This window comes from Lates calcarifer, linkage group LG2 (genome assembly GCF_001640805.2).
Source record: "Lates calcarifer isolate ASB-BC8 linkage group LG2, TLL_Latcal_v3, whole genome shotgun sequence".
Taxonomy (NCBI): domain Eukaryota; kingdom Metazoa; phylum Chordata; class Actinopteri; family Centropomidae; genus Lates; species Lates calcarifer.
The window spans coordinates 21,430,555-21,457,285 of record NC_066834.1 but is presented as its reverse complement, the minus strand read 5'-3'; the positions used below and the strand labels follow the sequence as shown (position 1 = coordinate 21,457,285).

The window sequence follows — 26,731 nt, the reverse complement described above, 5'->3', positions numbered from 1 at the left end:
GCAAGATAGCCACACACACACAGACACACTAACATATTTGGATTTATTCCTCACATTCTTCCTAATGTGTTTTTATTTTGGCATTAGAGTTTTTTCCCCTTGTCTGAGCTAAATGGCTTGATTGCCTTTTGCTGCAGAGTCTGCTGAGGATGGGAACCATCAGCAAAGAAACATTACTCTCTTTAGCTGTAAGCCACTCCTGTCCACTTACTGTACACTTGAAGGTTCATTAAAGGGTTGGCCTTAAGTAAGAGCTGTATGCACAGCTGCCACACTGCAAAAATAAGATCATTTGTTTCCTGTGTGAGCTAACTTGTGTTGGGAATTATTTTTGTGCAAAATATTTTAATTCATCATTACTACTTGAGGGGATGTGCTTTATTCTGCTTTGTTTTGACAAAACAAAGCAGAATAAAGCAATAACATGTTTTGTTTTTAAAATTGTTTGAATAGTTTTATGACTGAGTGAAACTAAATACCTTTGAGGAAATTACATTTTAAAATTAGAATAAATTAGATTTTATTGTGCATGCCGTCCATGTTAAGAAAAAATTAGGGTAGAAAATAATTTGGTACTCTAAAATAAATCAGTAAAGAAACAATTTATGATCTCTGCCACAGATAGTAAGTTTAGATGTGTTGTATGTGTGTGTGTGTGTGTGTGTGTGTGTGTGTTTAATCTGTCAGGAGAAAAAAGCAATGAGTAAGAAAGTAAGACTGATGGAAACAAACTAGTAAACTCCTTGAGTCTTAGCAGTTTAATTCAGGAGTAAAACCTGTTTAATATCTGTTGTTCTACTTTCCGCAGTTCTTCAGTGTGCAGGTCAAGTTGAGATGGAGCTGCATGGAGGCAATCTTGGGAAGCCGGAGCCCCCTCCCACATCTTCTGCCTTGTGCTGTCAGCCCTCCTGAGTCGATACAAACTGTAGCCTGGGGCCCGGCCTGGACTCCCCACTGAGGTTCTGGCCTACCGCTGGGAGATCAAAGACCCGCCGAGAACAATGGTGAGCCTCATTTAGCTGGCCGCAGTTCACTTTCCCTGGAAGCGCTGCCACACCTGCCCACGCTGTCAATCACGTTCAGGTGATGGACCTGCTCAGAGGCCCACTCTCTATAGGAACATACTTCTCTGAAAACATGTCTAAGAGTCATCTCCTCCTCCTAGTTTTGATGATAAATGAAATACAGAGGTTTTTTTTTTTAAAAAAAACACTAAAGTATTAATGAGTCATTTGCTTCTCATTATTTAACATGTTTTATCTGTGAATGTTATTAGCTGGCTTGTGCTGCCTTTAATTCCTTTAATATGGCCTGAAATTTTATTTTATTGCATAAAAAGTGATGATTGGTTTATTATATGTTTCTGTAAGCCTGCCTCTAATTTGCGTTGTCATTTTCCCCCAACCATTTCATGCTGGTTTTATCTTCCTGTGGTTCTCATCGTGTTTCCTGTGGAAAATGGAGCCTGTCTGCAGCGTGTACACAGCTGGTTGGAAGACAAGACCTCCCGATTGTAAGTACAAACATGGAGTAGACTGTACACTCTCACACTTATCACAGACGAGCAATCAAAGTCTTCTAGGAAATATCCATCCTGCCCAAAACCCAACACTGCCCCCCCCCTTTCACTTTGCTCCTGTTTGTTCTCCATTTAAGTTGTGCTTTGGTCTTATGAGGGTTTGGAGATAGTCTTTGCATGGTTTATTTTAATGGCGCAGCAATCTGGAGACTATCCAAATGTCAAGGTCATTTATCTTGCAGTTCATCCGCTCCTTGCCTTTTGTGTGGTGAGAAAGAGAGGCACAGGCCCATATTGCATTTCATGACCTATTGTGTCAAAGGAGTACCCAGACAAACAGGTGGGAGCCCTAATGTGAGCTCCTCGTGGACCAGACTCACCAAACTTGAAGCTCCCTGGCCCATTCTTTAATAAGGCACTCATGCTTGCAGAACGGCCACAGTGCCCCGTTTCCTTCATCGTCAGATGGGAACCTTCAGGGATGCTAATGAACATACAGTAAGGGTTTGTCTCACGCACAGTGCTCCCGCTATCAGCGTCTCCCAGTTTATCATCACCACTGAAATTGCAGGGCCGTTTTACTGGGCTTTTACTACAAGGGGGACATTTAGCCCATTGTGATGCTAATTCTTTAAAATTTGATGTCTAGGGTTTGTTCTTTCAGGTCAGGATAGGTTTATGAGACTGGCTCCTTTGACAGAGTACAAGCACCTTTTTTGTTATCACGGAAAAACCTGCAGTCACGGGTTGTCCTCATTGCCCCTAAAGGCAAATTTAATTTAATGTGCATTTCCATTTTAAGATGAATCACATGTTTCCTTGTTTTGTATAGTAGAATGGAGACAGATCGTCTTTCTTTGGTTTTAAAGAACAGCTTCGAGATTAAGTAGGCTGATTGTAGCCCTTTCACCATCAGAATTACGGTTGGTAACCCTAGCCAGGCCTGTCTGCTCTGGGGCTTAAACACACACAGAGTTGGGGACACTCTCTGTTAATGTCATCTCACAGATACAATTTCCTCATCACAGTCTTACCTCCAGTCCCACAACCTCTGACACATATTCTTATTCTTTCTCACAGTGTCAAAGCATGCTAGTGAGATGGAAAGATATTCCGCTACAATGGCTGCGGACAGAGATATTGATATTGAGCGTCAAGATGGGATGTCAGAGTGACTAGGAAGAAGCCCTTCAGCCCCTTGTCAGGTGTATTTGATTCCATAGGTGCTCCAGAGAGATGTCTTGAGTTTATTGAATTTGTCATTTTCGGCCTGGGAGTGAAAAGGGCACCTGTGCGCTGCCGTAAGCCCCCGCGCCAGGACCGCCACCCGCATCACGCGATGACAGCTGATGTGCAAGGACAACCCTGAAGCTGTTGAATTTTTTTTCTTTCTTTTTTGAAAGCAGTCCATCAGCTTCTGCGTACATTATTCATCAGGGAAACAGCTGAAAGGATATTTACTTTGTCAATTTTCTCATAAAAGCCTCCTCGGGCACAAAAAAGTCACCCAGGGTTACGGCAAGAAAAACACAGCTATTTCAGAGGCAGGTTCAGTGTTCTGTCAGGCTCAAATTGAAGACTGTTGTAGTTGTGGATACTGGCCACCCACATCACTGCTAGATCAAAGCAATGGCCTGCTACAGTGGCTGAATATTCAGTGACGTTATTGGAGTGTGATAGGTTCTCCTACTCAGTCACTGACTGTGGAAAAATAAAGAAGGTCTGATAGATATTTTGCTCCGTTCTACTGTCTGCATGGGATTTTGCGCTGCTGTACACTGTATCTAACGGCTCAGGATCACAGATCTGCCACCCACTCCCTGAAAAACTCCTCAGTCCTTTAGTCAAGGTTGGTTTTCTCATTGGACATCTTGTTGTAGGCAAGAGGAAAATGCTTTCCTCAGTGAAATGTGTAATCAAATGGAAGATAAGAAATGCATTAGGTCATGGCAATTCCCACAATGTGCCATTTGATATGGAGATATGTGTGTGTGTGTGTGTGTCTGTGTGTCTGTGTGTATAACTCAATTCCACCAACCAGAGTTGTATGTCTGATTCCCACTGGGTTCACCAGCGCTAAAACTACATCACTCATTGCATTAAAGCATCCGCTAAATGACATATGTTATTATTACAGGATTTCATGCACATGTAGTGTGTGTGTCTGTGTGTATGTTTTTTATAGTGCACTGCCTGTGTGGCTCTTTTTGTACATGCCTTCCTCATGCTCAGTTAAGTCTGGGCCACCTGTGATTAATAAGAAATATCCCAGATGCAGCAGGTTAATGTTTAATCAATCAACACGGAGAGAAGCTTCTAAATGGCCTAGTTTATTTTTAACCATTGCATCACATTAAATGCACTGAGGTTTTACGAAGCCAAAACTCATTATTTTTGTCCTCAGCTAATGTTTATCAATCCGTGGTGAGAATATTTTACACCACAGCTATTTGCTTGTTTTGCTGTCTGGGAAAAATTAGAAAGCTTTCAACTATCAAGAACATGATGTTTTGAAATTGAAGGACAGAATGAAGTGATTTTTAGGGCTAATATAGCTCATGTACAGTAGATGGTTTTCAGCTCATATCAGAAATGTTTTACATATAGTCTTTGTAATTGTGAATCATTCCCTCCATCCTTAGGAATATATTCCCTACTTCACTGTGTAATATTTGTAGCACTTCTACTGCTACTGTGTGACTTGGCTAGAGCACCTGGCCTATGAAATCAACACCCCACTCAGCAATAATGCTCTCTGAGGCTTGGCCAGTTTACTAAATAATCGATCCAAATAAAAGCAGCAGATAAAATTGACTGACCCTCATATACTTAATTATTGCAGCTATTTGACCAAATAGCATTTTTCAGGATGCTGTGTGTCACAGGCCATCAATATTCCTTTAATCGCTGTTAGTTATTGCCCTACTTTGTTACTGCTGTGGATGGCCGGTCTCCAGTGGTCAGTTTGGCCCAGGGCAGCGGGGGAATGAGATGCTAAATGGTTGCGCAAACAATTTGATTATGCTGTTTAATTCCCGTCATATAGATCTGCCGGGCCTGCTGATGCACTCATTTCTGTGAGGCTGTACAGCAGAGTGCTGACCTGCCTACCTCACACTGCCGGCCCTGAAAGAGCTGGTTTTTCCTTCATGGCCTCAGGATCAATAGTAACTACTGCTCTGTGGGTATGGAACAGTGTCTTACAGGTTTCACCTCTTGCCACCAACCTTTCAGCTCCTGTATGATGGAGCGCTGTTCAATACCCAGTCTAAGCTCTGGTATGTTGTTGTTTTTTTCAGTCCATAGGCCTTTGGCCCTTACCTAGTTGAGCCAAGGTGTTGTAATGCTAGGCCAGTTGAGGGTTAACTCTCCCCAACGAAACAGACCACCTCAGCCAAGTGAAAAATGAGAAATGAGCAGGGCAAGCTCTCAGGCCCAGTTGCCCAGTTCCCAAAATTAACATTTCAATTCAAAACCAATAATAACGCATTGTGTCTGGCATGAATGAGTGCTGCTGCAAAGGGAAGGCGATACCTCCTGTTCCTGTGTCACTGAAAAAGCTCCTTCATCTTCTGCTAAAGGGCCCACACAGTCTGAGGTCAGCCAGTCAGCCTTGGTTACACTGCACAGGCATGCCTGGGTGGACGGCTTGAGCTTCCCGGTGCCTTTACAAAAGCCAGGAACTACAAACACACACACACACTCCCACATACACACATACATAGACATACACAGAAACACTCATATCATGCTCCACATGAAATTGATGGCTCTTAAGTTTTGCCAAGGACTACTTAGCACATTAAAACAAAAGTACACTTTGTGTTCTTTGAAATGACTTGCAGTAACTAACTGCAATATCACATGACCATTTCAGCCTCAGCAACATATTATGATTTGAAACATAATAGTTGTATGAGGGTAAATAATCTCTACATGTGCGTTCCACTTGCTTTTCCTTCGACTGCTCTGTTTCATACAGTTGCATTCATACAGTTGTGACACCTTATCTGCAAGATATTCAGTCTAAAACAAACAAATATCTTGAGAGTACTTACTGTATGTATCTGCTCATGTCAAACCCTCTGATATGCTCATTGACAGACGATCCCAGGCACTCGGCAGGGGCCACAAACAAGCGCACTGTGTTGAGGGTTTTGGGCATCTTGGCTTTTGAGAATGGGATTGGGAGCCAGGCTCTGCAGCTCTGCCAAGAAGGTGTCAGAGCCGACTTCTGCTACATGCTTCCCTCCATCAGAGAGCGGATTACCCGCCTGGGAGGTGAGAGAGAGGGACACAGGGCAATTTCAAGAGACCACTGTGGCTATTTCTGCTGAAACTGAAGGGGTGCAAGAGCCTATCTACTAGCTGTCTGCTCCAAGTGATACAAGCTGTGTTAGTCTCAGTGATTCCTTACATGCACTGCACTGTGTAGAGGCAGGAGGCTTGTCTGGGTGGGTTAATCTTCCACAGCTGATGTTTCATTTTCCATGCTAGCATTTAGCATGGTTTCCACTTAACATATCAGTTAGGGACGGTACCCTAACTGATATCAGTGAAGTCTCAGAAGTTCAAGTAATATACAGACATTTACTGTTGATATAAAAGACATTTAATCCCCAAGATCATCATATTAGCCTCATCTTCTCACCAAGGACAGGTGGTTCTGTGAACAGGCAAGCCAGGAAAGTGAACAGCATTCTCAATCCAACACTTAGTTAAAGTGTCAAATAAATTTCAGTGTTTCTCAATACTTCTCGACTCATTTATTCTCTAACTGAAGCAGCTAAAACCGCTGTTGAAAAACACCTGCAGCGCAAAGAACCAACCTCATCTGTAAATCAAATTCATGTCTTTTTTTTTACTAGTATTTGGAAAGTTACCGTCTCAGATAACACCTCGAGAAGTGAACAACAGCTTTCCAAAGAGAACCAAGAGGCTGAATGTGCACAGCTCAATTGAAACAACACTGAATACACAGACCTTCCACACTGTGATCACACCAGACAGAGCTCTGCCTTGTAATGAACTCTTAATGTGGGGTTCAGTCTGCCACTGTAATTGCAGTGTATATGTTTGTACTTTTTAGATATACCTTAAATTATACTATACTGAGACAGGAATAATGCAAAATAAAATGTGAGGTCAAAGACCACAAATGTAAACCATAGTAGTAAGTAGTCCAGTAAGTGAGTACCATTCCTGACTGGTTTTTGCAGCTTCCAGGTGTGAATGAACGTGAATACAAACTTTCTCTTGCATAGAGAACTTCGTACATCATAATGTAATGACAGAGCCCACATGGCGTGTCCATGATACAAAACCAATCATTATTTTGAGTTTCTACGACAGCGTCTTTTGGCTGGCAGTGATGACATCAGTGCTCCCAGCAAAGAGGCCAGCTCCACTAATAAGGCGCTGTTGGGATTGCCGCCCGCTTAGGTTGTCAATGAGTCTGTCTTGATCTGAGGATTAGGCCAGTCGTTCCAATTACAGCCTGGTGCCTTGAGATTTGTCAGGCATTGACACAGACGCCTGTCGATGGCCCCGGTGCATATTCCAGGACCCCACTGAGTGACAGGCGCCAGCACGCCAAGAGACAATGACGCACAGTGAGAGAGTGTGTGTGTGGGTGTGTACGTGTGACATGTGTGTATATATGTCTGTAGGTGTGTGTTCCATAGGATTATTTTTCTCATCCATGCCAGCTCTCAGCTGTAAACTTCCTACTGTATACAATATAATATGAAGCACAAAGTAGATTAGTGTAGTGTCTCATTTCCATGGCAGATATTGACTCCTGATGACAGTCTATCCTACACAGATGAAAGAGCAAGAATACTAGCATAAGAGTGGTGATGTATCAGTTAGCTACCAACTGCGTATATGAGGAAGTCTTTCATGTATACTGGCTGCAGGTCTGTTACAAAGACTATTGGTAATTTAATGCAATACAGGAAAGAGAGAGGGCACACTCTCGGATCACTCTCTGGCAAACGAACCAGTGGACGGCCTCCTACATCACTGTAGCAAGAAACAAAAGGGGACCACCACTCCCACCATCAGATACTATTAAATTGTTATCATCAGTGTGCAGTGTATTCCAGGAATTACTTTGTGATCAAATACTGTTATTAGTTTTTTGTTTCTGTGAACTTGCCTCATCTGTATTCACTTAGATCTGCAGTCTCCTCCATGTGATGTATAGTATGCAGCCTAGGTTTTAGGGAAATAAACATATTTGAAATGTGATCAAAATATGGGAAGAAAATCTGTCACCACAAGAGAAAAGTGGAAGAGGATCTTGACAATATCCCTGGAAGATAAGGACTGTGTTTGTATCTGTTTCTCTCTATGATGGACTCAACCTGAGTGATTGCAAAACACCAGTGCAAATGGCAGATTGCACCGATCATGTCAACACCAAAACCTGATATTTACTGGTGATGTTCTCTATAGCTGCATTAGAAACATGGTGTGACATGGTCTGACTATGCATCTATAGCAATATGAAAACATACAACCAAACAACAGGTTTTTGACAGTTTTGATGATGTGTTTTTCTTCTTATTTAGCATACATATATAGATACATACAGAGCGGCTGCTAGTATGTAGCAGGTTAGCTGCGCCCTTTAAGCACAGACATGGCTGCTGATGTGTATCTACAGCTCAGCCATGAGTCAGGGGAGCTGGTTTGCACTCTCTCGGAGCAGCACTCAGTAACTTGACATGGCTTGGCTGGACTCAGCCACCTCTCATCTGGTCATCTCTGCTAACTCAAACCCCCTCCCTCCCTCCACACACACACACACAAGCTTGTTGCCTGGGAGGCCAGCAGTGACTTTACACCCACAGAGGTGGGTCATGTGACACAGACTGCTGTGTCCCACGTTTGATACTTAATATTCACCACCTGGTGTTATTTACATGCCATTAATTGAGAGATGGGTGCTGCCCTCACTGACTCTGTATTTATCTGATTTGGATAAAATAATCAGAAATCCCCTTTGTGTGTTTTTAATCAAAAATCCAAATTGTATCAAGTCAACCACTTAGAGATAACCTCTATATTATATATTTTTAAAATTTCATAGCAGTTCTTCCCTCCATTTTCGCCAGGTGTAATGTTATCCGCGAGCAATGTTAGCAGGCTGTAATTAAATATGAATGGAGCGCTGTTGGTTGCCCAGCCAGTTTGTTTGGTTGAGTGCTGGCCTGGGGAGGAAAGCTCATCAAATCAGTTGTGTTGGTGTCATTCTACACTCCTTTAACACTCCATGACAGGGAATCTCGGTGGTCCTGTGTGAAAAGGGGCTGGGAATCACCTGTATTTAGAGTTAATGGATTCGAAATAACTCACAAGCTCGCACTTTAATGAACGCGGGATTGATGAGAAAAGGGCCCCCTGCTCCCCCCTGTACCCGCATTGCATGAAAAACATTTTCAAATTGCATGCTGGCACAGATAATTCACTTATTCTGTGTAATTGGATGCTGACCAGGGTTAATATGTAGGGTGTCATTAAATGGAAATGTAGAGTTGTAAAGGGGGACTGTATGATACAGGGAGTCTTTTCTATAGAGCTGCCCAGATTGTGAGCTCCTTCTTCTTGCTGGGAGGAACCTTCTTTATTTGAGGCAACTCAAGCATGAATTCTGTGAGGGAAAGATTGGGGACAGTTATATTCACTTCTGTTTGTTGCCTAGTTGAATGAAATGACCTTTAAGATAAAGCAAATCTCTTGAACAAGTCAGGTGAAGAAAAGGCCGCACAAATAGGGCAGATGTGGTGAAAGCAACTTTTTAAATTCGACAGTGAAGGAGGGCTGCTAGACCATGGATAGTTAAAAGACTGCTGTTTGCTGGTAACCCTGCTCCGCCACCATGACAATGCCACATGGGAGGAGGCCCTCACTGTGGACGCTCCTTATTTTGATTCAAACAAGACTGAACACTAGGGAATTACTTTTTTCAATTTTATTTTCAGCGCAACAGTTGAGGAAAAACCTTGTGATCCTCCAGAAAATTATTTTGGTTGAGGCGGAATGCAGCAGTGGAATAATGCAAAGTAATCTAGAGACTGGTCAATTAAGTTGCTCCTTCAACCTCCATTCATGGGAAAGGCCTGTAATTAGTCCTCCAAAAGCAAAGGTATTTTCCTCAGATGGGTCAATTTGAATTCCTCCTGACTCCGACGGGGGAATGCTGAGCCTCTGTGGCTTCAGGAGAAGCCTATAACCTGCATTCTCCCAGTGATAGCAACACTGTTAAACTCAACCAAATGGTTAAACATGTCCTAAAGAAGAACCATTAAAAGTCAAAGTATGTGGAAGTGCAGTCAGCGATAAAAACAACAAAATGAACCCTTTTGGTTACAGCCCACTTTTTGTTTTTCTTGGTAGTCTGGTGTCCGCTGGGCTGTGCCACGACTCACCAGCTTTGCCACCTACAAAGAGGGCAGACTCTGGGCTGCCTGGGTACTTTTGGTGAGGAAGTTAATCATATACCTCAGAGTAGTGCAACACAAGAAAAGAGGTGTTTGTAAACCTGCCCCCACGGCTCTGCCCATAATTGGCTCTACAAGTGACTGCCTCGGCTTCCTGTCAGCATTATATCTGTGTTCACACCAGCCCAGCTGGTAAGACATTTGTTCCTTGGAAACATGGCTGCTGTTTTGATCTTTGGACTGTGAAAGCAAAGTAGCTCTCACAATGGTAGTAATGTGGGGAGGATTTTCCAGGCTGTGGAGGAAGCCAGGCAAAAATGTCCTGCTGCCTCAGCCTCAGAGTGAAGAACAGTACTTTGGTAATGTTGGTGCTTGTTTGGCTCTTTTGTTACATCTGTTTCAGGATGTTTAATTGGTATTTGTTGTTCATTGAAAGCTCAGTGTAAAACACAGCACACCTGAACATCAGAGGTACTACTTATTTTTCTATGTGTCCTTGAAAAGGTCCCTCCATTCTGAAAAATAAAACTTGTCAGTGGAGGAAGAGGTAGTCACATCTTTCCTTAAGTAAAAGTTGAAATACCAGAATGTCTAAAATGTAATTAAGTTAAAAGTACAATATTTGTCATTATCTTTTATAGCAGAGTAGAAGAATAAAGAAGTATAAATTAGAAATACTCAGATAAAGTATGAGTACCTCAAAGCTGAAAACTGCTTGACCAATACACTTTCCACCATCGCCAAATGTTAATTACTATTATTACTAAATCAAGCATATTTCATTCATCCCTAATAGTAAACATGTGATCAAATTGTAAATTTACCACGCCATGTGTTTTACATCATGTGTTTTAAATCATTTTGAGTATGGGTTAAACACTGCATCTCACTTTGAAACCCGATACAGTTATTGTCAGAAAATTTTGAGCACAATCAAAAAAAACGAGCAGAACAAAGAAAGTGAGTGGGGCCGGGCAATCTCTGTGGCATCGCATGGCACTAAACAGATTGTTATTAGGAGGCAGCAAGGATGCAGGAGCGGAACTTAACTTTGAAGTTGACACATGGCAGGAATCTGAGATTAAAATTGGAAATGTTAAATTACTGCTGGTGACACCTCGATGTGTGGAGGGATGTAACTTCCTGTGCAGCTGTCAAGAAACACTTCCAAGCACCTCCCAAGCTGCTGCTGCTGCGCTGGTATCTGCACCTCAGCTTCTGCTAATAGAGCATGCAGAGAAAATGGGGGAATGGAAAACACTTGTAATATGCTCATAATTAATCATAGTAGCCCTAAAATCAAAGGTTAATGATAAATTTCTAATAGTAACCATTTGTATAGTACAGTTTACTTTTTAAAGAACACACGCACATCTCTTTGATTTCAGGGCAGACTTTAATTTTGCTTGTTTCCTTTTGTTTAAAAAAAAAAAGGCAGACATTAAAAAATGTTCATGTGACAGATGATGGATATATCTTCTCTGACTGTTGATTAATACAGGGTGCATGAACCTCTGAGTGTTTTGCATCACGTGTTTGTTGTTCTTTTGAAGGGAGCGTGGGTTTTTTCGACAGATATCTTAGCCAGGTACCAGGAAGAATAGCTCAAGTTGCAGCCACTCGGGCACATGTGTTTGCAGCGGTCGCCCGTGTGCAATGAAGAATCGGTCCTCTTCACTTCTCACTTGAACGCATGTATGTCTGAATATGACTTTCTCCGGCTGGTTCTCCCATTTATAGACAGGCTAGATTTGTTTGGGATTTTTTGGAAAACCACACTCTGATGAACATCCTGCCCGAGACATTTAATTGTGGCTGCTCCATTTTGTGCACAAGCAGGGCTCTGCCTTTTTAAGACTTGTTTATTCAAAAGCGTCCACATGTTGATTGTAACCTTATTTTTCTTCCTTCCTTTGGCCCAGTTGTGTTTTTTCATGAATTTATAAACTTGAGTTGGATTGCAATGGGACAGGATAAGAATTCTCGTGGATGTAATTCATTTGTTATTCATACAATTTATTCCATAAACTGTAATTTGCCATTAATTGACTTTTTGTGTACTTAGCACTTTTGATGTATTTTTGTACCATTTCCTGATGAATAGTTTCTAGTTTATCCAAAAACAAATTACTGTCATATGTATCAGTATTTTAACAGACCTTCCCTTGATCTATCATATTTTTCTACTTTTCTTACCCTTGCTTACCTTAACATAGAGGCAGTAATAATGAAAAATGAGCACAAACATCACTTTGAATGCATGAAGAGAGACACCTCAGTCATAAATAGTAGTGGGGGTGAAGCTAAATATTGACTGTGTGACTCCATACTGATGTCTCCTGTGGCTATAGGTCTTTGTCTTTTTCTCCGCCAGCATGTGGTCGTAATTGAATTGTAAACAACACCCACCATGTTATTATTTACTGCGCTATGCTGCTCAAACCATTCGACCAGCCTCCGCCTCTGCCACCGGAGCAGAGCTCTGAGTCACTTTGACGTGTTACCTAAAAGGCAGTGAAAACAATATATGGCCAGCTCATCCATAAGTCATGGCGTTTGGCGCAGCACCGGTGCATCCAACAGAAAGGGGGCTTTATGAATGGCACAAAGTCTGTGAATGATAACGGTCATTAATATGTCCATTGAGGGTCACCACATTCATGCCACATATCAAATCCCCTTTGAATGAGATCAGTTCCCTCCTGTCAGAGCCCATTAGATCCGTCCCACAGCCCCAGTGGCCAGCTGACAGGGGAGAAACCCTAGCCCCAGCCTAGCACCATTAGCATTAGAAAATGAGCAATCAGCTGGAATGAAGCGCAAGAGGAGGGGGGACATGTCCGAACTTTAGTAGTGATACCCTGCAGATGAATGCAAAATGTAACACTGTGTCAGAGAGGCATTTTACCCCAATACACCGATAGTTCCACAGCAAATTTTCTTTTAAGCTCAAACATTTGAAATGAACACTTTCCCAAGTTTAATATTCGTCTTGTGGTGGTTGTGTGCCTTTTAAAGCTGCACAGCTCAACTACTTCCTCTCCACTGAAAATGTTCCGGGCTGCGCATAGAAAATTGTGTTGAACCTCTTTGACTTTGCGAAATAATTGAGTTAAAACACTCGATAAAACATTAATTAGCTTAGCAGTCTGGAGCAGATAACATAGATAAAACCCTATGTAATTCATATTGATTAGAATATGCACATTGAGCGTAACCTCTTAAGACAAGTTTTCCTTATTAAATGGACACAAAGCCGAGGTCATTATTCGTACAAAGAAAGATCGCTTTAGATTTTATCTTTTCACATAAAAAGGTTTGATTGGATTTCTTTCTGAGGAAGCTGCACAATCTATTTTATTCTGGTTTGATTGTATTACCTCTTAATTAGTTTGTATATTGAGTAGAACAGGCCTTATTGATTTGAGGTGCATTCATTTGCATTGCAAAAATCCCCTTTAATCCAATATAATCTCATCCTTACTCAAACACAGCAGACTGCATCTTTGAGTCACTCTTTTCCTGTTTGTTTTCCAGTTCCTGCTTTTGGCTTGTCTCAGGGTTAATATAACCTCTTGGTAGAAATTAGAGATTGTATCCTGTATGCAAAATCATTCTCCTAAATTTGGCTGTTTATTTAAAGGTAGTTACGCTCAATTTCTGTGCATTTCATGTGGGGAATTGCATGTTGTGTGTGGTAATTTATACGTCGAGTATAATAACAAGCTGTAGTATTTTCATGTGGCTGTGTTGTGGGGTTTAATTTCGAGCTGTTTCAGTGAATGATTGGCGCTTGTAGGTGTTGTGTGTAAATCTGCTGCTGAACACCCGTGGAGCCGGCCGAGTCGTGTCACACTGAAATCGGCATTGGAGGCGTCAAATCCCTCCCACCCGCCCAGTGCACAGCAGCAGGCTTAACAATTCTCTGTAATTAACCTCACCTGAACTTTAATGGCCCACCTCCGGGACCAAGGGCCCCGGCTGTGTAAAATTACTGTCACACATGGAGCCAAGGGGGAGCCCCGCCGCAGCGGGTGTGTTCCACTCAGACAACTGAGAGGGAAATGGACCCCTGTGTAACACCTAATACCACCAACACGATGTCAGAGCACTTGCAGACATTTGGGGGGTGGAGAGGTGGGGGCTGGTGGTTAGGAGATGCTCAAGCACAGAAAAGCCATTTGAACATCTAAAAATATCTTTGGGATGGTGTTTTGTTTTGTTTTAGTCATCTCTGTGCTGCAAAGTCATCATGCACTGAGTTTCTGTACGTAGTGTGCTGCTTTTTTCTACTTTTCAGCTATGACTGTGAATCATGCTAATGCTAACCCTCCAGTTTGTCCTCTATTTAGAAATAAATAAATGCAGTTGCTGCTGCTGGCAGAAACACAACATGAATCACCCCGTGTGATTTTTCTATTGCAGAACATATTTAGAACAATAAATAAAAGTTTTCAGAAACTTGTTATTTATTGAATCAATAATCATGTCAATCAGATGCTCAGAGAAGCAAAATGAATGGTAACAGATTTTCTTGCATCATACAGGATATTTTATTAATGTTATACAAATATGAACCCAGTCCTCCTGCCTAAACAACAAAACAGGTTGTTCATCAGCGCCCTCCAAAGTAACCTGAATGACTGTTCCCATAATGACTCATATCATGGTTTTCTAATGAGCCACCTCCATGGTTAAGGTTTTGGCTTGTGTTTTAGCAACTAAACTACTTGGTTATTTATTTATTTATTTATTTTTGGTTAAAAGAAACCAGCATTGACTGTGAGTAGGAAAAAGAATGCAGACCACATTCTCTCTGTGTGTCAAAGACACTTTCTTCACCAACATTTTCTGTTGAAGTTTTGAAGAGAATAGTCAACTCAACTCACAACTACATGAGGTCACAGAGAAAAACCACTGTACGAAGTAAACAATCAGTGCTGTTAGTTTCTGGTATTTACTTGGGTGGGGCTTCAGGACCTGAAGGTCTCTGCTTAAATGTACAGGTTTAGTGTGCACAGAGTACCCACTGGTTTAATTTCCAAAATAATTAGATAAAGAAAGAAAGAAAGAAATACCTATTAAGTAAATGTGTTTAATTCCCATCAAAATGCATTAAAACTAAAAGCTAAAATATTTGCTAATTTTAAATATTTCAAAATAGGTTAAAGTAATGGGCTTGTTTATTAACTTGCAGGCCTGTATGCCCTCTGTTGGTCAACATCCACCAGCGAATATGTCACAGATGTTCTCTTTATGTACAAAACATTAACAATAGATTTCAAATCAAATGTAATGATGAAATTAAATAATGGTTTTTAAACTAATAGTCTCTTCTGGACTTCTTTGAGCTTCTGAATAGACAAACTGTTGTCATAATGTGATATTGTTAATAATATTTGGTCAGTTGTATCAGCGAGTCTGTGCGAGTGCTGTATTAATGACAGAACACAGAGTATCTTGCTCAACAACCCTTCACTAGACCAGATCAAAATTCTGTGGTTGAGGGCCTGCTGCTCTCTTTATCATCTCCTCTGCGCCACTTCAGTAGTCCTCATACAACAGCTGCATACAGCTACCGAGACATTTGGTAGTGTGAACATGCGCATGTTGAACACTGATCTGAATCCTGCGTGTGTGGCACGTCTGAGCCCAGGGCTTTGGTGGAGCAGACGGGTGGGGAGTAGGGTAGATTTCTGATGGATACAGTGAGTCTGAAGTCATCCAATCGCCCTTTGGTACACTGAGGGATGGTTTCCGGTAGAGATGTTCTCATCGTGTGTGTGTGTGTGTGTGTGTGTGTGTGTGTGTTCATATGCCCAGTGGCCGAAAACACACACACAGGGGTGAGTCACAGCCACTATCCCAGGATCAAACACTTCAAGTGGGCTCTGGGTTTACCATCAGGCCTGACGGTTTATCAGCACCGTGTTCCTCTGCCATGGCTCAGAGACAAAACAGTGATATGGACGGTGAGAGGGCCCAAAACCTCTTCATCTTAGAGCAATTTAAACTTTTACTTCATTACAATCTCTCACATGTTAGAGTTGTGCCAGATGGTGGCCTAGCATTTTATGTGGGTGTGTTCTCTGCTCTTTGCTTTGTTCATTCTTGTACTGAAAGAAGACTTTTGTATTTAGGCTTAAGTATTAAGAACAATCCTACAATTCACCAGGCATAGATCATATGATAGTCTCATGTTATTAGAGTGTCATTAACAACAGATGATGATAGAAAATTACAAACATGGAATATAAAATGTTTAAATCCATAATTCAGAATAATTCACAATTTACTGTTTATTTGATTTGATTTGAGAGTGGCTCTATCATTTCAATGGACAACAATTAGTTGTTTTTTTTAACTTCTTAAAGTTAAAGTTAAAGTTTTAATAAAGTTTGAGAGAAAAGACTGAATTGAAATAAACAACTGTATTAGCTTGTCTTTATTTCGTTCATGTCATCCTGTGTGGTATTTTGAAGTAGCAAAGGTCTGTGGATTAACATAAATTGATTAGCTGGTTGGCAGCAGAGACAGCTCAGTCATACATATCAGCAGTATATGCAAAGTGACAGGCTGACAGGTCTGCACGTACACACACACACACACACACACACACACATACGCTAAGTCCCTCTCACCCACTGGCTGCTGCAATATCCCCCGAGCCACTATCTGTCTGCCACTTGTATGAAGGATAAAGAGACAGGATGTGGAGTGGGGGGGCTTGGGCCTATGACTGAATGCACCATCAATGGGCTTATTTTCATTACAGCCAAACAAATGTGTCACCCCAATCATCACACGGCTGATTTTATCCTTCTGTTACTGTAGCTCCACAAGCATTTCCTTTTGTGAGCGCCCGCTCCTGATAATCCCACTCTGACAAAGGGGCCATGTGCCGCCACAGAGTTCCATGACCAAAAATGTAAAACTAGTCGTTTCCACTTACATACTTCCTCAGTGATATCATACATAATGAAAGAGTGTTTGTAAGCACTTTTGCTTGTTTAGTAATTCCTGTAATCCCATATGTTGCAATAACAGGTATTTAGAGTTAAACGCTTACTGGAATTTAACTTGTTTATGCAGACTGTTTGAGTTAGAATGCAGTTATTATTTAAAGATATTTATTTATTCCTGAAATATTCTTTAATATCCAAAAGTTTGGCCATCCACCTTAATTCAAATGCTTTATGGCTATAGTTAAGGGATACATTTTCACAGCAGATGAAACAACTGTGTTGTATAGTTATCACATAGTTTATAGATTAATGGAGTAGTGTGAGTGTAATTTACAGAGGCACGGCTCTCAGTGGGACGGGGCCTCAGCGCTCTCAGTTGGGCCTTCTAAACCTGAGAAAAACTCCTTTATTCCACCCTTCACTTGCAGACTGACTCCAGCTTTACTGGGCTGGCCCATCGTAAATGGGACTGGGTATCTTTTTTCTCAGACGCTGCCTCAGCCATGCCAGACTCTGTGTGGGCTACAGGGTGACCTTACCAGGTGAAAACAGTATTACTGCTGGTGTAAAATACACACAGCCGCAGGCCTGCTGCACTGTGGTTTCTGTTGTTAATTTCTTAAGTCTGGAGGGCAGGATTCCAAAAGGAGATATTCATTACAAGAATAAAACATCACCATGCATTTCAGTGAGTAGTAGGTCATTTAAGCCACTGGTGATCAAATCTTCTTAGGCATACTGAATAGCAAATATGAAGCAGCCAGACTAAACCTTGTTTACCTGAGGTGCTCCACTGGACCAAATAAATGAATAAATAAATTGATATTTAATTGCAGTTACTCACATTTCTATCATTGTAGTCAATGCGGCTGTAATTATTATAACTATGAAGCTCTCATTCAGCAGCAATGATTTTGTGATCTTTGTCTATAAATAAATATTTTACTTTTATTGCTGTCATTCCAAAAAATATTATTGATAGAATTGTCAATAATCATCATCATCATCATCATCATCATCATCAGAGTTGATATTTCTATCAGTAACTGAGTCGAAGAGGAATTTCTCTCTCTCTTATCATTATTATGTGTCAGTCATACATGATATGTTATTTAATCAGAAGTGTGTATTATAACTTAAGTCAGTGGCAGTAACATGGCACAACAAAAAACAGGCAGTCATACTTAAGCACACACTCAATAAGAATAAGAAATAATCACACTCACTCACACATCTCTAAAAATGCTCAAAATTAAAGGTTTTGTCCAATGAAATAGGATTTTCAAGTTCTTTTTAATTCATTCCATTTATATGGTACAAAGTACTGGAGGGCAGTCTTTCCAAATTCACTATTTACTGTCAGGGTACCAAGACCCCACCAGTCCCCCAGTTGTATGCGATAGTTTTAAATTTACATGATATGTGAAGTACTGAAGCAGATTTAATGGGAGATATTTAAAAAAATATTTTAAAATGTGAGGACTGTTTCATATTGTACATAGAGATGAGTATTTATCTCCTGTAATGAAAGCTATTTTTTTTCTTACAGGATGTTCAGCTAAGAGCTTCAGTGTTTGTTTTTTCTTTTTTTTCTTCAAATTTGTTTCTTGCTTGTTGCTTCCACACTGTGTACTTGACTGACCTTCAGTGGAGTTGGGTCAAGCATCATCGATCCAAAGTAGGGTTAGCAAAGGTGAATGAGGAAACGCTCGGTGAAACAAATTGACCCTCAACACTCCCTGTAGCTGAGAAATTCAGTGTCACGACCCCGGAGGCTTCTGTCACAGCAGGTGCTTCTCCTCAGGGGGAGTAATTGAGCCATAGCATAAGAATACACAGAGATATGATACTGTTGTGTGTCAATAATGGGACATGGGAGTATTTGTGTTACTGACAGTTTCATATTCAGCAGTGCATAATGCATACTGTCACTAGACAATTGTGATATACTGTAGATCAGATTAGATTTTAGAATATATAGCTCTCCATGTAAGGATATGAGACACAGTTGAAATGTTTGAGATCATCCATTCACTTTCATGTATGACGTGTGGCACAGGTCTGCCATGCTATCCTTTTGAAGGGGGTATCAAGTGAACACTTACTTGCAACTATGAGGAATGTAGCGCTGTGGTGTCCAGCAGACTGCAGTGTCTCGAGGAATGTGCCAGAGTACAATCTTCTCTCTCGCTTCTCAGGAAAAGTTCCCCCCTCTGAGGAACCTGTTAGGACTTTTCACCTGGTTGTAAACACACCTCAGGTTTGTCTGGAAGAAGAGCTATCTTCACCCTTTGTCTGAGCTGCAAATTATCCGACTGAAATCTTTTCTTTTTTTTTCCCCCTTGCGACAATGGAAAGAAATAACAACAAATGACACTGTTTTGTGCTCAGGCTGAGATACAATGAGCAAAAACACATCCATTAGAGTGTGAGTAACGCCACAGTGATGCTGCAATAAAAGCTGTAGCATAAACAGCCACAGGAAGGTGCTTCCACTAACAGGGAGAAACAAATAGCTTGTTAATTCACCTTTTAAATCAACTGAATCATTTGTCCAATATGGGAATACTCAATATATGTGCAAAATGCATTCATGTATTTAATTGCATTCACTCTGGTATTGTTATATTGGTGCAGTTCTGAGGTACTTTACTTGAGTAATTCCAATTATGCTACTTGATACTTCTACTTAACATTTTTGAGGCAAATATTGTACTTTTCACTCAACTATATTTATCTGACTGCTTTATTATTATGACAATTTTAATTAATAATTAACTAATAAATAAGGATGTATTATTATAGATGAAGCTACCCATCAGTATATTAAGTAGTTGCAATTTGCCCCACCCATTAAAATGATGCTTCCGTGCTAATGCATCGATAGTTGTAATCCAGTAATATAATATATGATTCTGAAATGAGCCATTCTGCATAATGAGTACTTTTACTTTTGGTACTTTGAGTATATTTTGATGCAGATACTTATGTACTTATACTTTACTTATACATTTCAAGACTTTTACTTGAAACTTGTAACTTCTTGTGATTAATTTCTTCACATGGTGCTGCTATTTTTTACTAAAGTAATAGATCAGAGTAGTTCTTATGCTGCTGTTTATTTTTTGGTTTAGTCTGAACAGATGTAGTTTTGGCTTTAAAATTCAGTTTCTCTGATGGTCTTTCAACATTTTGGGACTATGTTGGAAATAAGTATTCTTTTTTTAACATTGCACATTTATCTGTTTGTGTTTATGTAGATCCATAAATTAAAACCAGACAGGAAAGTTATTGTTGAAATTACAAATTGCAGAGCTAAGATATTTAATACTTTGCAGTGCTTCAGTGACTTTCAACATTTTTTACAGATGTTTTATATTGTTCCATTTACATTCTGTAAGAGTGATATGGGCCCTAAACCTGAACAGTGTAGAACAGAACACACAATAGCAATTGTATAGTTAGGATTATAGCCAGAGCTGGGGCAGCTGTGTTTTTATGCCCAACACCTCACAGCCTTTTCTTCTGTGCCCATACACAAGATTTTAATGTAATTATTTGAACAGATAAATTCTATTTGTTATCCCTGCCTTAAAGAATCCAGGTCTCTGGTTGCAGCTAATACAATCCAAACAAAAAAACTTTCAGAGGTAACTGACTTCTATCCATTCAGGTTTACTTTGGCCCAGGTTTTAAAATTCAAACCCACCGTTCCTCTCCATAGCCTCCTGTCACTACTTGTCGCTCGGGGGACGCTGTGATTTATCGACAAGGTAAACAGCTTATGAATGAGGCCTAAGCTTTAGTTATACAGTTTACAACATTTGAGTAACCACAGGAGGTTTATGTACACACACTTTCTCAAGGCTACTGTTAGGGGGAGAGAATGAGGTTGCCAGCCTCATCTCATGTCGAGGGAAATTCCTCAATGTCTTAATTGTAAGCCCGTAAGATTAATTCTGTGTGCACAATTGCTTGTGTAAACATTTCAGGGTGACGCTGAGACATTTTTAAACAAGTTTCAAACAGCGTGAAGAGTGACGGGGTTGTTTACACCACTACCTGCAGCTTTTTTTGGCGTCAAAAAAGGTCTCTGAAGCTGAATGTCCTGAGGCCACCTAGATTCATTTGAAGGATGAAAGGAAATTGGAGGAAGGACAAAATAAAGTGCAGTACAGTGCAGGAAGATTTAACAGCTATTTGCACCATTTCCTGTTACAGTGTGGTGGATGATGGACATTCCATCAATAACTTACACAACAATTATGATGTTGTCCTACAGCCAATAAAGATCCCGTCTCTTTGTTCTGTACCTTGGCCACTTTAAACAAAAAATTATAAGCTTTTTAAAACATTTCTGAATTATCAAAACCTTATTTCTCAGCTATGTCAGCTACACATATTTAATGCATCACCTTTGTGAAAGAAAGAATTTGGTGAAATACAGTGTGTCTAGCTGTTTTCTTTTTCCTCCATGGCTCAGTGTGCACGAAGGGGAGCAAATTCGAGGAGCAACCTGTGTGTGTTTAAGTGCCTAAGGTAAGGCAGAGGCTGCTATTGGCTAATAATTGACTAGTCGGTGCTCTTTCCATGTCTGCATGAAAGTAAACTCACAGACTGGCAGACATGTGGCGGAGACAAAGAGGGAAAAAAATAGTCTAAATGTTCTGCTAAAAAACAAAAACAGAATTTAAAGTTTCAGTAGTAGCGGGGGTACATTAGATGGCCTTCTATAAATATGGTACAAAATTTAGGGTCTAAATGTAGCATAGTTAATGCTTCAAGATATAGAATAGGGGCAGCTGTCATGCACAATTAATATTCAATGAATTACAACAAAATCTTTTGTGTTGTTCTGATTTGTTGGTGGTTAAAGGTTATGTGCAGAAAACAAACAAATAAACAAACAAACAAACAAAAAGCCAAAGACAGACATTGTTTTAGGGTTGATATTTCTTCTGGTGTCTGCTAATGTGTAAATAAGGTGCTATTTTGCACCAGTCCCTACTGACACAGTATCTATGTGCTCACAGGCGTCACTGAATTCTTGCACATATTTAAACGCGGCTATTGTAAAAATGGCCCTCTTCCTGTTGTTGTTTTGTGGAGAGGCTTGATTTTATTCAAGCCCCAGGAAGTGGAATAATTTCAATGCAGATGTTTTTCACTGTAAACAGGCGTAGCGATCTGAGGGAAGTCAGGGGATGAAAGTCTGGGAGAGTGAGGAGTGTTTTCCAGAGGTGGAAAGCGTACTGAAATATTTTTGCACAAACGGTGGTGGTGTTGCCTCATTTAAATTTGAAAGTAAGTTTGTCGGGAGAATGGCTCAAGTAAAGGAGGATTATCTTGGTCAAGTACACAATAGATTCAAAATAAAAACCAACACAACTCTGCATCGAGATGTGAGAACCTTCAAATAGTATGGCAACTCGCTATCAGGCCATGGTTTGTAAATGGCTCTTAAGCTTGTAGCTTGTTGCTTAAGGTCTACAATAGCTTTCTCCATTGAATTCATTACTCCAGTATAGATCTACCACTCACTTAAGCAAAAGTAACTAACAAACATCAGTCAAACTGTAAAGATATCAAGACTCTTTTCACTTTTCTAAATCAGGTATTGCAAAACTTTAAAAAGGTGCCAGCTGGCAAAGTGTGACACTTGACACTGAGCTTATGCTCATTAAATCTGTTTTAAATGAGCTTGATTGGCACTGTTGATCGAGACAGTTACAACTTGACTAACTGAACATAGGGAGCATCCCAAATGTGATAACTGTGCTAGATTTTGTGTTTTTGCACTTCTGCAATACCATAAAAAAGAAAAGAAAAGAAAAGAAAAAACTCAGTAGCTGATAAACAGATTGGTGGCTGCTAATGAAATGAAAAATGATTCAGTCTTGTTGAAGATTAAACTCAGATCTGAGGCCATTTTTATGTGCTGAGGTGTTATGGTTAAATCAACAAGCACTAACCAGTGCGCTCTGGCCTTGTGCAAACAGAGCAGCAGACTCATTTGATTAATGAGTTGGCATGATGTAACCATGCAGGGAAATAGGTTAGTGCACCTGGTCGTTTACACAGTTTTTCATTCATTTGGAAAAAAGCTGTGTTGAGGGAGCAAACGGTCAGAGAAAGTGCTTCAAACCATCCACTACTCGGAACTGTAAATTTTTTAAATAGCTGAATGATTGGGTTTCTGCTAATGTTGGCACTGCCTTCTCCATAAAATGTCAGTCTTTTTGCAGAAATATAGCTTATAGGTCATGGCCTACCAGTGTTCACACACACACACACACACACACACACACACACACATACTGCTTTTAGCTGTCTGCAAGACACATGATCAGTTGTGGAAGACATGATCATCCCTGCATCCCTTGACATGTGACCTCCTGCGGGGGAAGATGCATGGTGTTCAAACAGCAGCTAATATCGTGCTGTCATATATTGCTTTTCTTTTGTCTTTGTCAGTGGTCATCAAAAGGTCAGGGAGGTGACGTGAAGTTGTAAAATGGCCTGAGCGGGGGTGACCTATGGCTGCCTGAGCATTCCTAATGCAATAGTGAGGCCCGCGGGCCCGGCCTGCCAATACCGGGCTGATTATAACGAATCAGGTCCCTCTTAACACAATAATGTGATCAATTTCTCATTCCACTGAATAAATAACATGGCAGATAGGGAGCTCTGAGTGACCTGCCGTTAACCCCTTCCCTCATTATTCATATCAGTGCCTGAAAAGAGAGAGAGGGAAGGAGGCAAGGAGAGAAGGGAAGAAACAGGTCAATTTGAGCTAATTATTGGTTAGACAGAGTTGCCCTGCTAAATGCTACTGATTGGATGAATGTCCTGGGACTTTTTTATGACATCTGCTGTGAGTAAGGCCAGTGAAACTCTGAACCTGCTTTCCTTTCCTTTGGGGATTTAGAAGGGGCGACAGATGCTTTACTGTTCCCCAGCCAGTGGTAGCAGTAGCTCACATGTACATCCACAGCAGCCCAGCTAGACAAGGCTCTGCAGAGTAACACAATAGGCTCACTCTGACTGCTTTCTCCCCACCGGGTGCGTGTTCTGTCCTGCTACTGGTTAACACGAACACACTTGGTAAAATACCTGGTTCACCAGGTTCACAAAGACGTAGCGACAACAGCGCTGCTAATGGGATCATAATTAGCCCTGTCAGCCCTGCATCATACATAAGAGAGCTCTTCTCTGACACATTTGAGCTCCATAAATCTGGACGCTTCTACATTTACTTCAGGTAGGCAGTTACTCTCCAATCTTTGTTCCGGCCTCAGTAATGGAGCTGGGCCTGAGCAGGCAGGATTTCTCTGCATTGTAACCAGAGGCCCTGTGCATCTGTGGCGGGGCCCATGTAGGAGCATACGACACTCTGGGGCGAAGCTTTGAGCTTTACACGATACTCAGTCGAGCTCGACCGGGAGGATGTGACACGGTCATCACTCTTCATTTATTTACCTGTGGGTTCTTTTTTTTTTTTTGGTCAAAGTCCCACTCTGAATCTGAGTCTGTGTGCACTTCACCTGACACCCAATATCTAGACCTATTGCTTTCATCTCCTCTAGTATTGGTCTTCACTTATCTCACTCTCATCATCTAACTTTAATCAAGTAAATGGATGCATTTAAATGTTGCTAATTTCACTTTGGTAATTGCTTGTGTTTAATTAGGTTTGATCAAAAGAGCATTTTAAGTAATTTGAAGTTACTGGTGCAAAGTTCCCTAAAGTCAGAGCACATCTATAAAAACCTTGACATGAAAAATAACCTCAAAGCCAGTGTGTTGCATTTTGCTGCAAGGAGTTGGTGTAGTTTTAAAGGCAGTTTAGAGGTGTTACCGGTTTCATATTCTTATTCAGTGTGTCTGGCTCCTCAATGTGAACCGTGTGCATGCTTCTCTCCTTCATATTTGACTTTGCCTCACAGGGCGAAATCACACCAGATGTCTGTATCCTGCTACTTTATATCCAGCTCTGTACAGTAGATCCCTCTTGTCTCTCTGTTCACACACAGACCTGATGGCCTTAGCATCTGGCCACATGGCTGAATCTCTCTATATCTTTCTCTGCCCCCCCCCTCCCTTCCCTCACTTTTCAGCACGTAAAAGGCCCGAATGACGTCGCCAAGCCCCAGCACAATTTTATTTAAGCCATTACAGCTCCTGGGAGTGTATTGGTGGGGGCTCGGTTCCACATGAGAGGACTTCCTCCTCACCAGGCAGTGTTTAAAGAAGAGCAACAGGTGGCTGCTGGCAGAGGGAACCTGAGGCTAAGTGGATGTCAAAGTGGAATTGTGGCTGAATCACGGCTATTTATTTGACCCTCCTCACATCTGCACTCTTCCCCTCTGAGAAGGAAGTGATGGGAGGGGAGAAGAGCAGAGGGGCGGTTTGTTCGGCTCCTCTCCACAAGTTAATGTGGGGCTGGGGGATGTGTGTGTGTGTGTGTGTGTGAGTGTGTGTGTGAGGGGGGAGGGGGTGTTGAGGGGAAAGGGGAAATTGTACATGTTATTAATTACAGCTCTGTGTTCACATGGCCGCTCCCTCTATGTGTTTATGCATGGAAGTAACATCATGTGCGCACAACATGAAGAGGGTCAGCGGGATGTAGGTGTTTTTCCACGTGGCGAGTGAACACATCAGTTCACCGACGTTCACATCAAGCTGCTTGATCCCGAGCGAGATGAATCTGATCCGTTTTTTATGTAAAACAGTTGCTTTTCATTAAACGAGCCTTATTTTAAAAAATATCCCTGAAATTATGTAGTATAGAGAAGTTATTTTATATATATAAAACACACATTTGAATTGTGTATCGACAATTGTACAAACATAAATTTATAATAAAAAAATAGTAAAACAAATACTTCAATCAATTTAAAGCCTTTGCATACTGTGCTTTTGCTTTTGGTGTCATCTACTTAAATAAGGAAAGTTTTATAAGGAACTCAACATGTGTCTTCATGACATCATCCTTTCATTTTTGCTTTCACATTTGCAAGTCTCCTTAACCTGCATTCACACACCACTTTGTGGGCTAACAGCCGAGCAAGAGGCTCTCTAAACACCAGCCGTGTCAGGGGTTATTGGCAGTGAAAAGAGAACAGTGGCCAGGTCTGGGAAGGATCCCTGCGTGTCTTTCCTGTTGGCCTCAGTGTTTCCATGCTGTTATCAACCCAGCTGATAATGCAGAGCTCCGGGCTCTTTTTCTCAGGACCCACAGCACACTGCCGCACATTCTGATGGCGTGACACAGACCTCCACCACAGAGCCCCCTCTGTCTGAAGTAAAGCACACTGCCAGGCTGGGGCCCGCAGCTGGTACGCATATTGGCGAAGGATTCTGCCAGTCTGCCTACTATTACTGATATCTGAGGATGAGTACGTGTGCAGCCCCTGTTTGCAGGTTTCTGAAAATGTTGGGAAAACGTTTTTTAAGTAAGCAGGACTCAAATCAGGAAGGATCGTAAGCAGCAATGTGGTAGGAATCAAAAGTGCAATGAACTGTACCACCACCACAATACAGACCTTCACCAAAATCCTCAAATCCTTTGACTGTCAGAAAGAAAATTCTGTGTTTTTGGTAAAATGTAGCAATCACAATTGTTTTCGCCAGTGTTTTGCTTTGTTGGTAAAAACAATGGTGATTGCTACATTTTCCTGTTTATTACATGAGTTGCCATGGCAACCAATACATAACTGCACAACACATCTTGTACCCGTTAGACTGCTTAGTTGTTTCTGGTTACTTTGTTAAAATAGTCCTTGTAGAATATGGAAGGC

The 26,731-nt window shown here is 41.1% G+C and overlaps 1 long non-coding RNA gene across 1 annotated transcript; it reads left to right on the top strand.

Moving 5' to 3' along the window:
- Positions 1–758: 758 nt before the first annotated feature.
- On the top strand, positions 759–25,405 carry LOC127142872 (uncharacterized). Its single transcript, XR_007813966.1, has 3 exons — positions 759–1,004; positions 1,465–1,513; positions 25,049–25,405. It is a non-coding gene; the product is annotated as an uncharacterized LOC127142872 (long non-coding RNA).
- Positions 25,406–26,731: the final 1,326 nt, after the last annotated feature.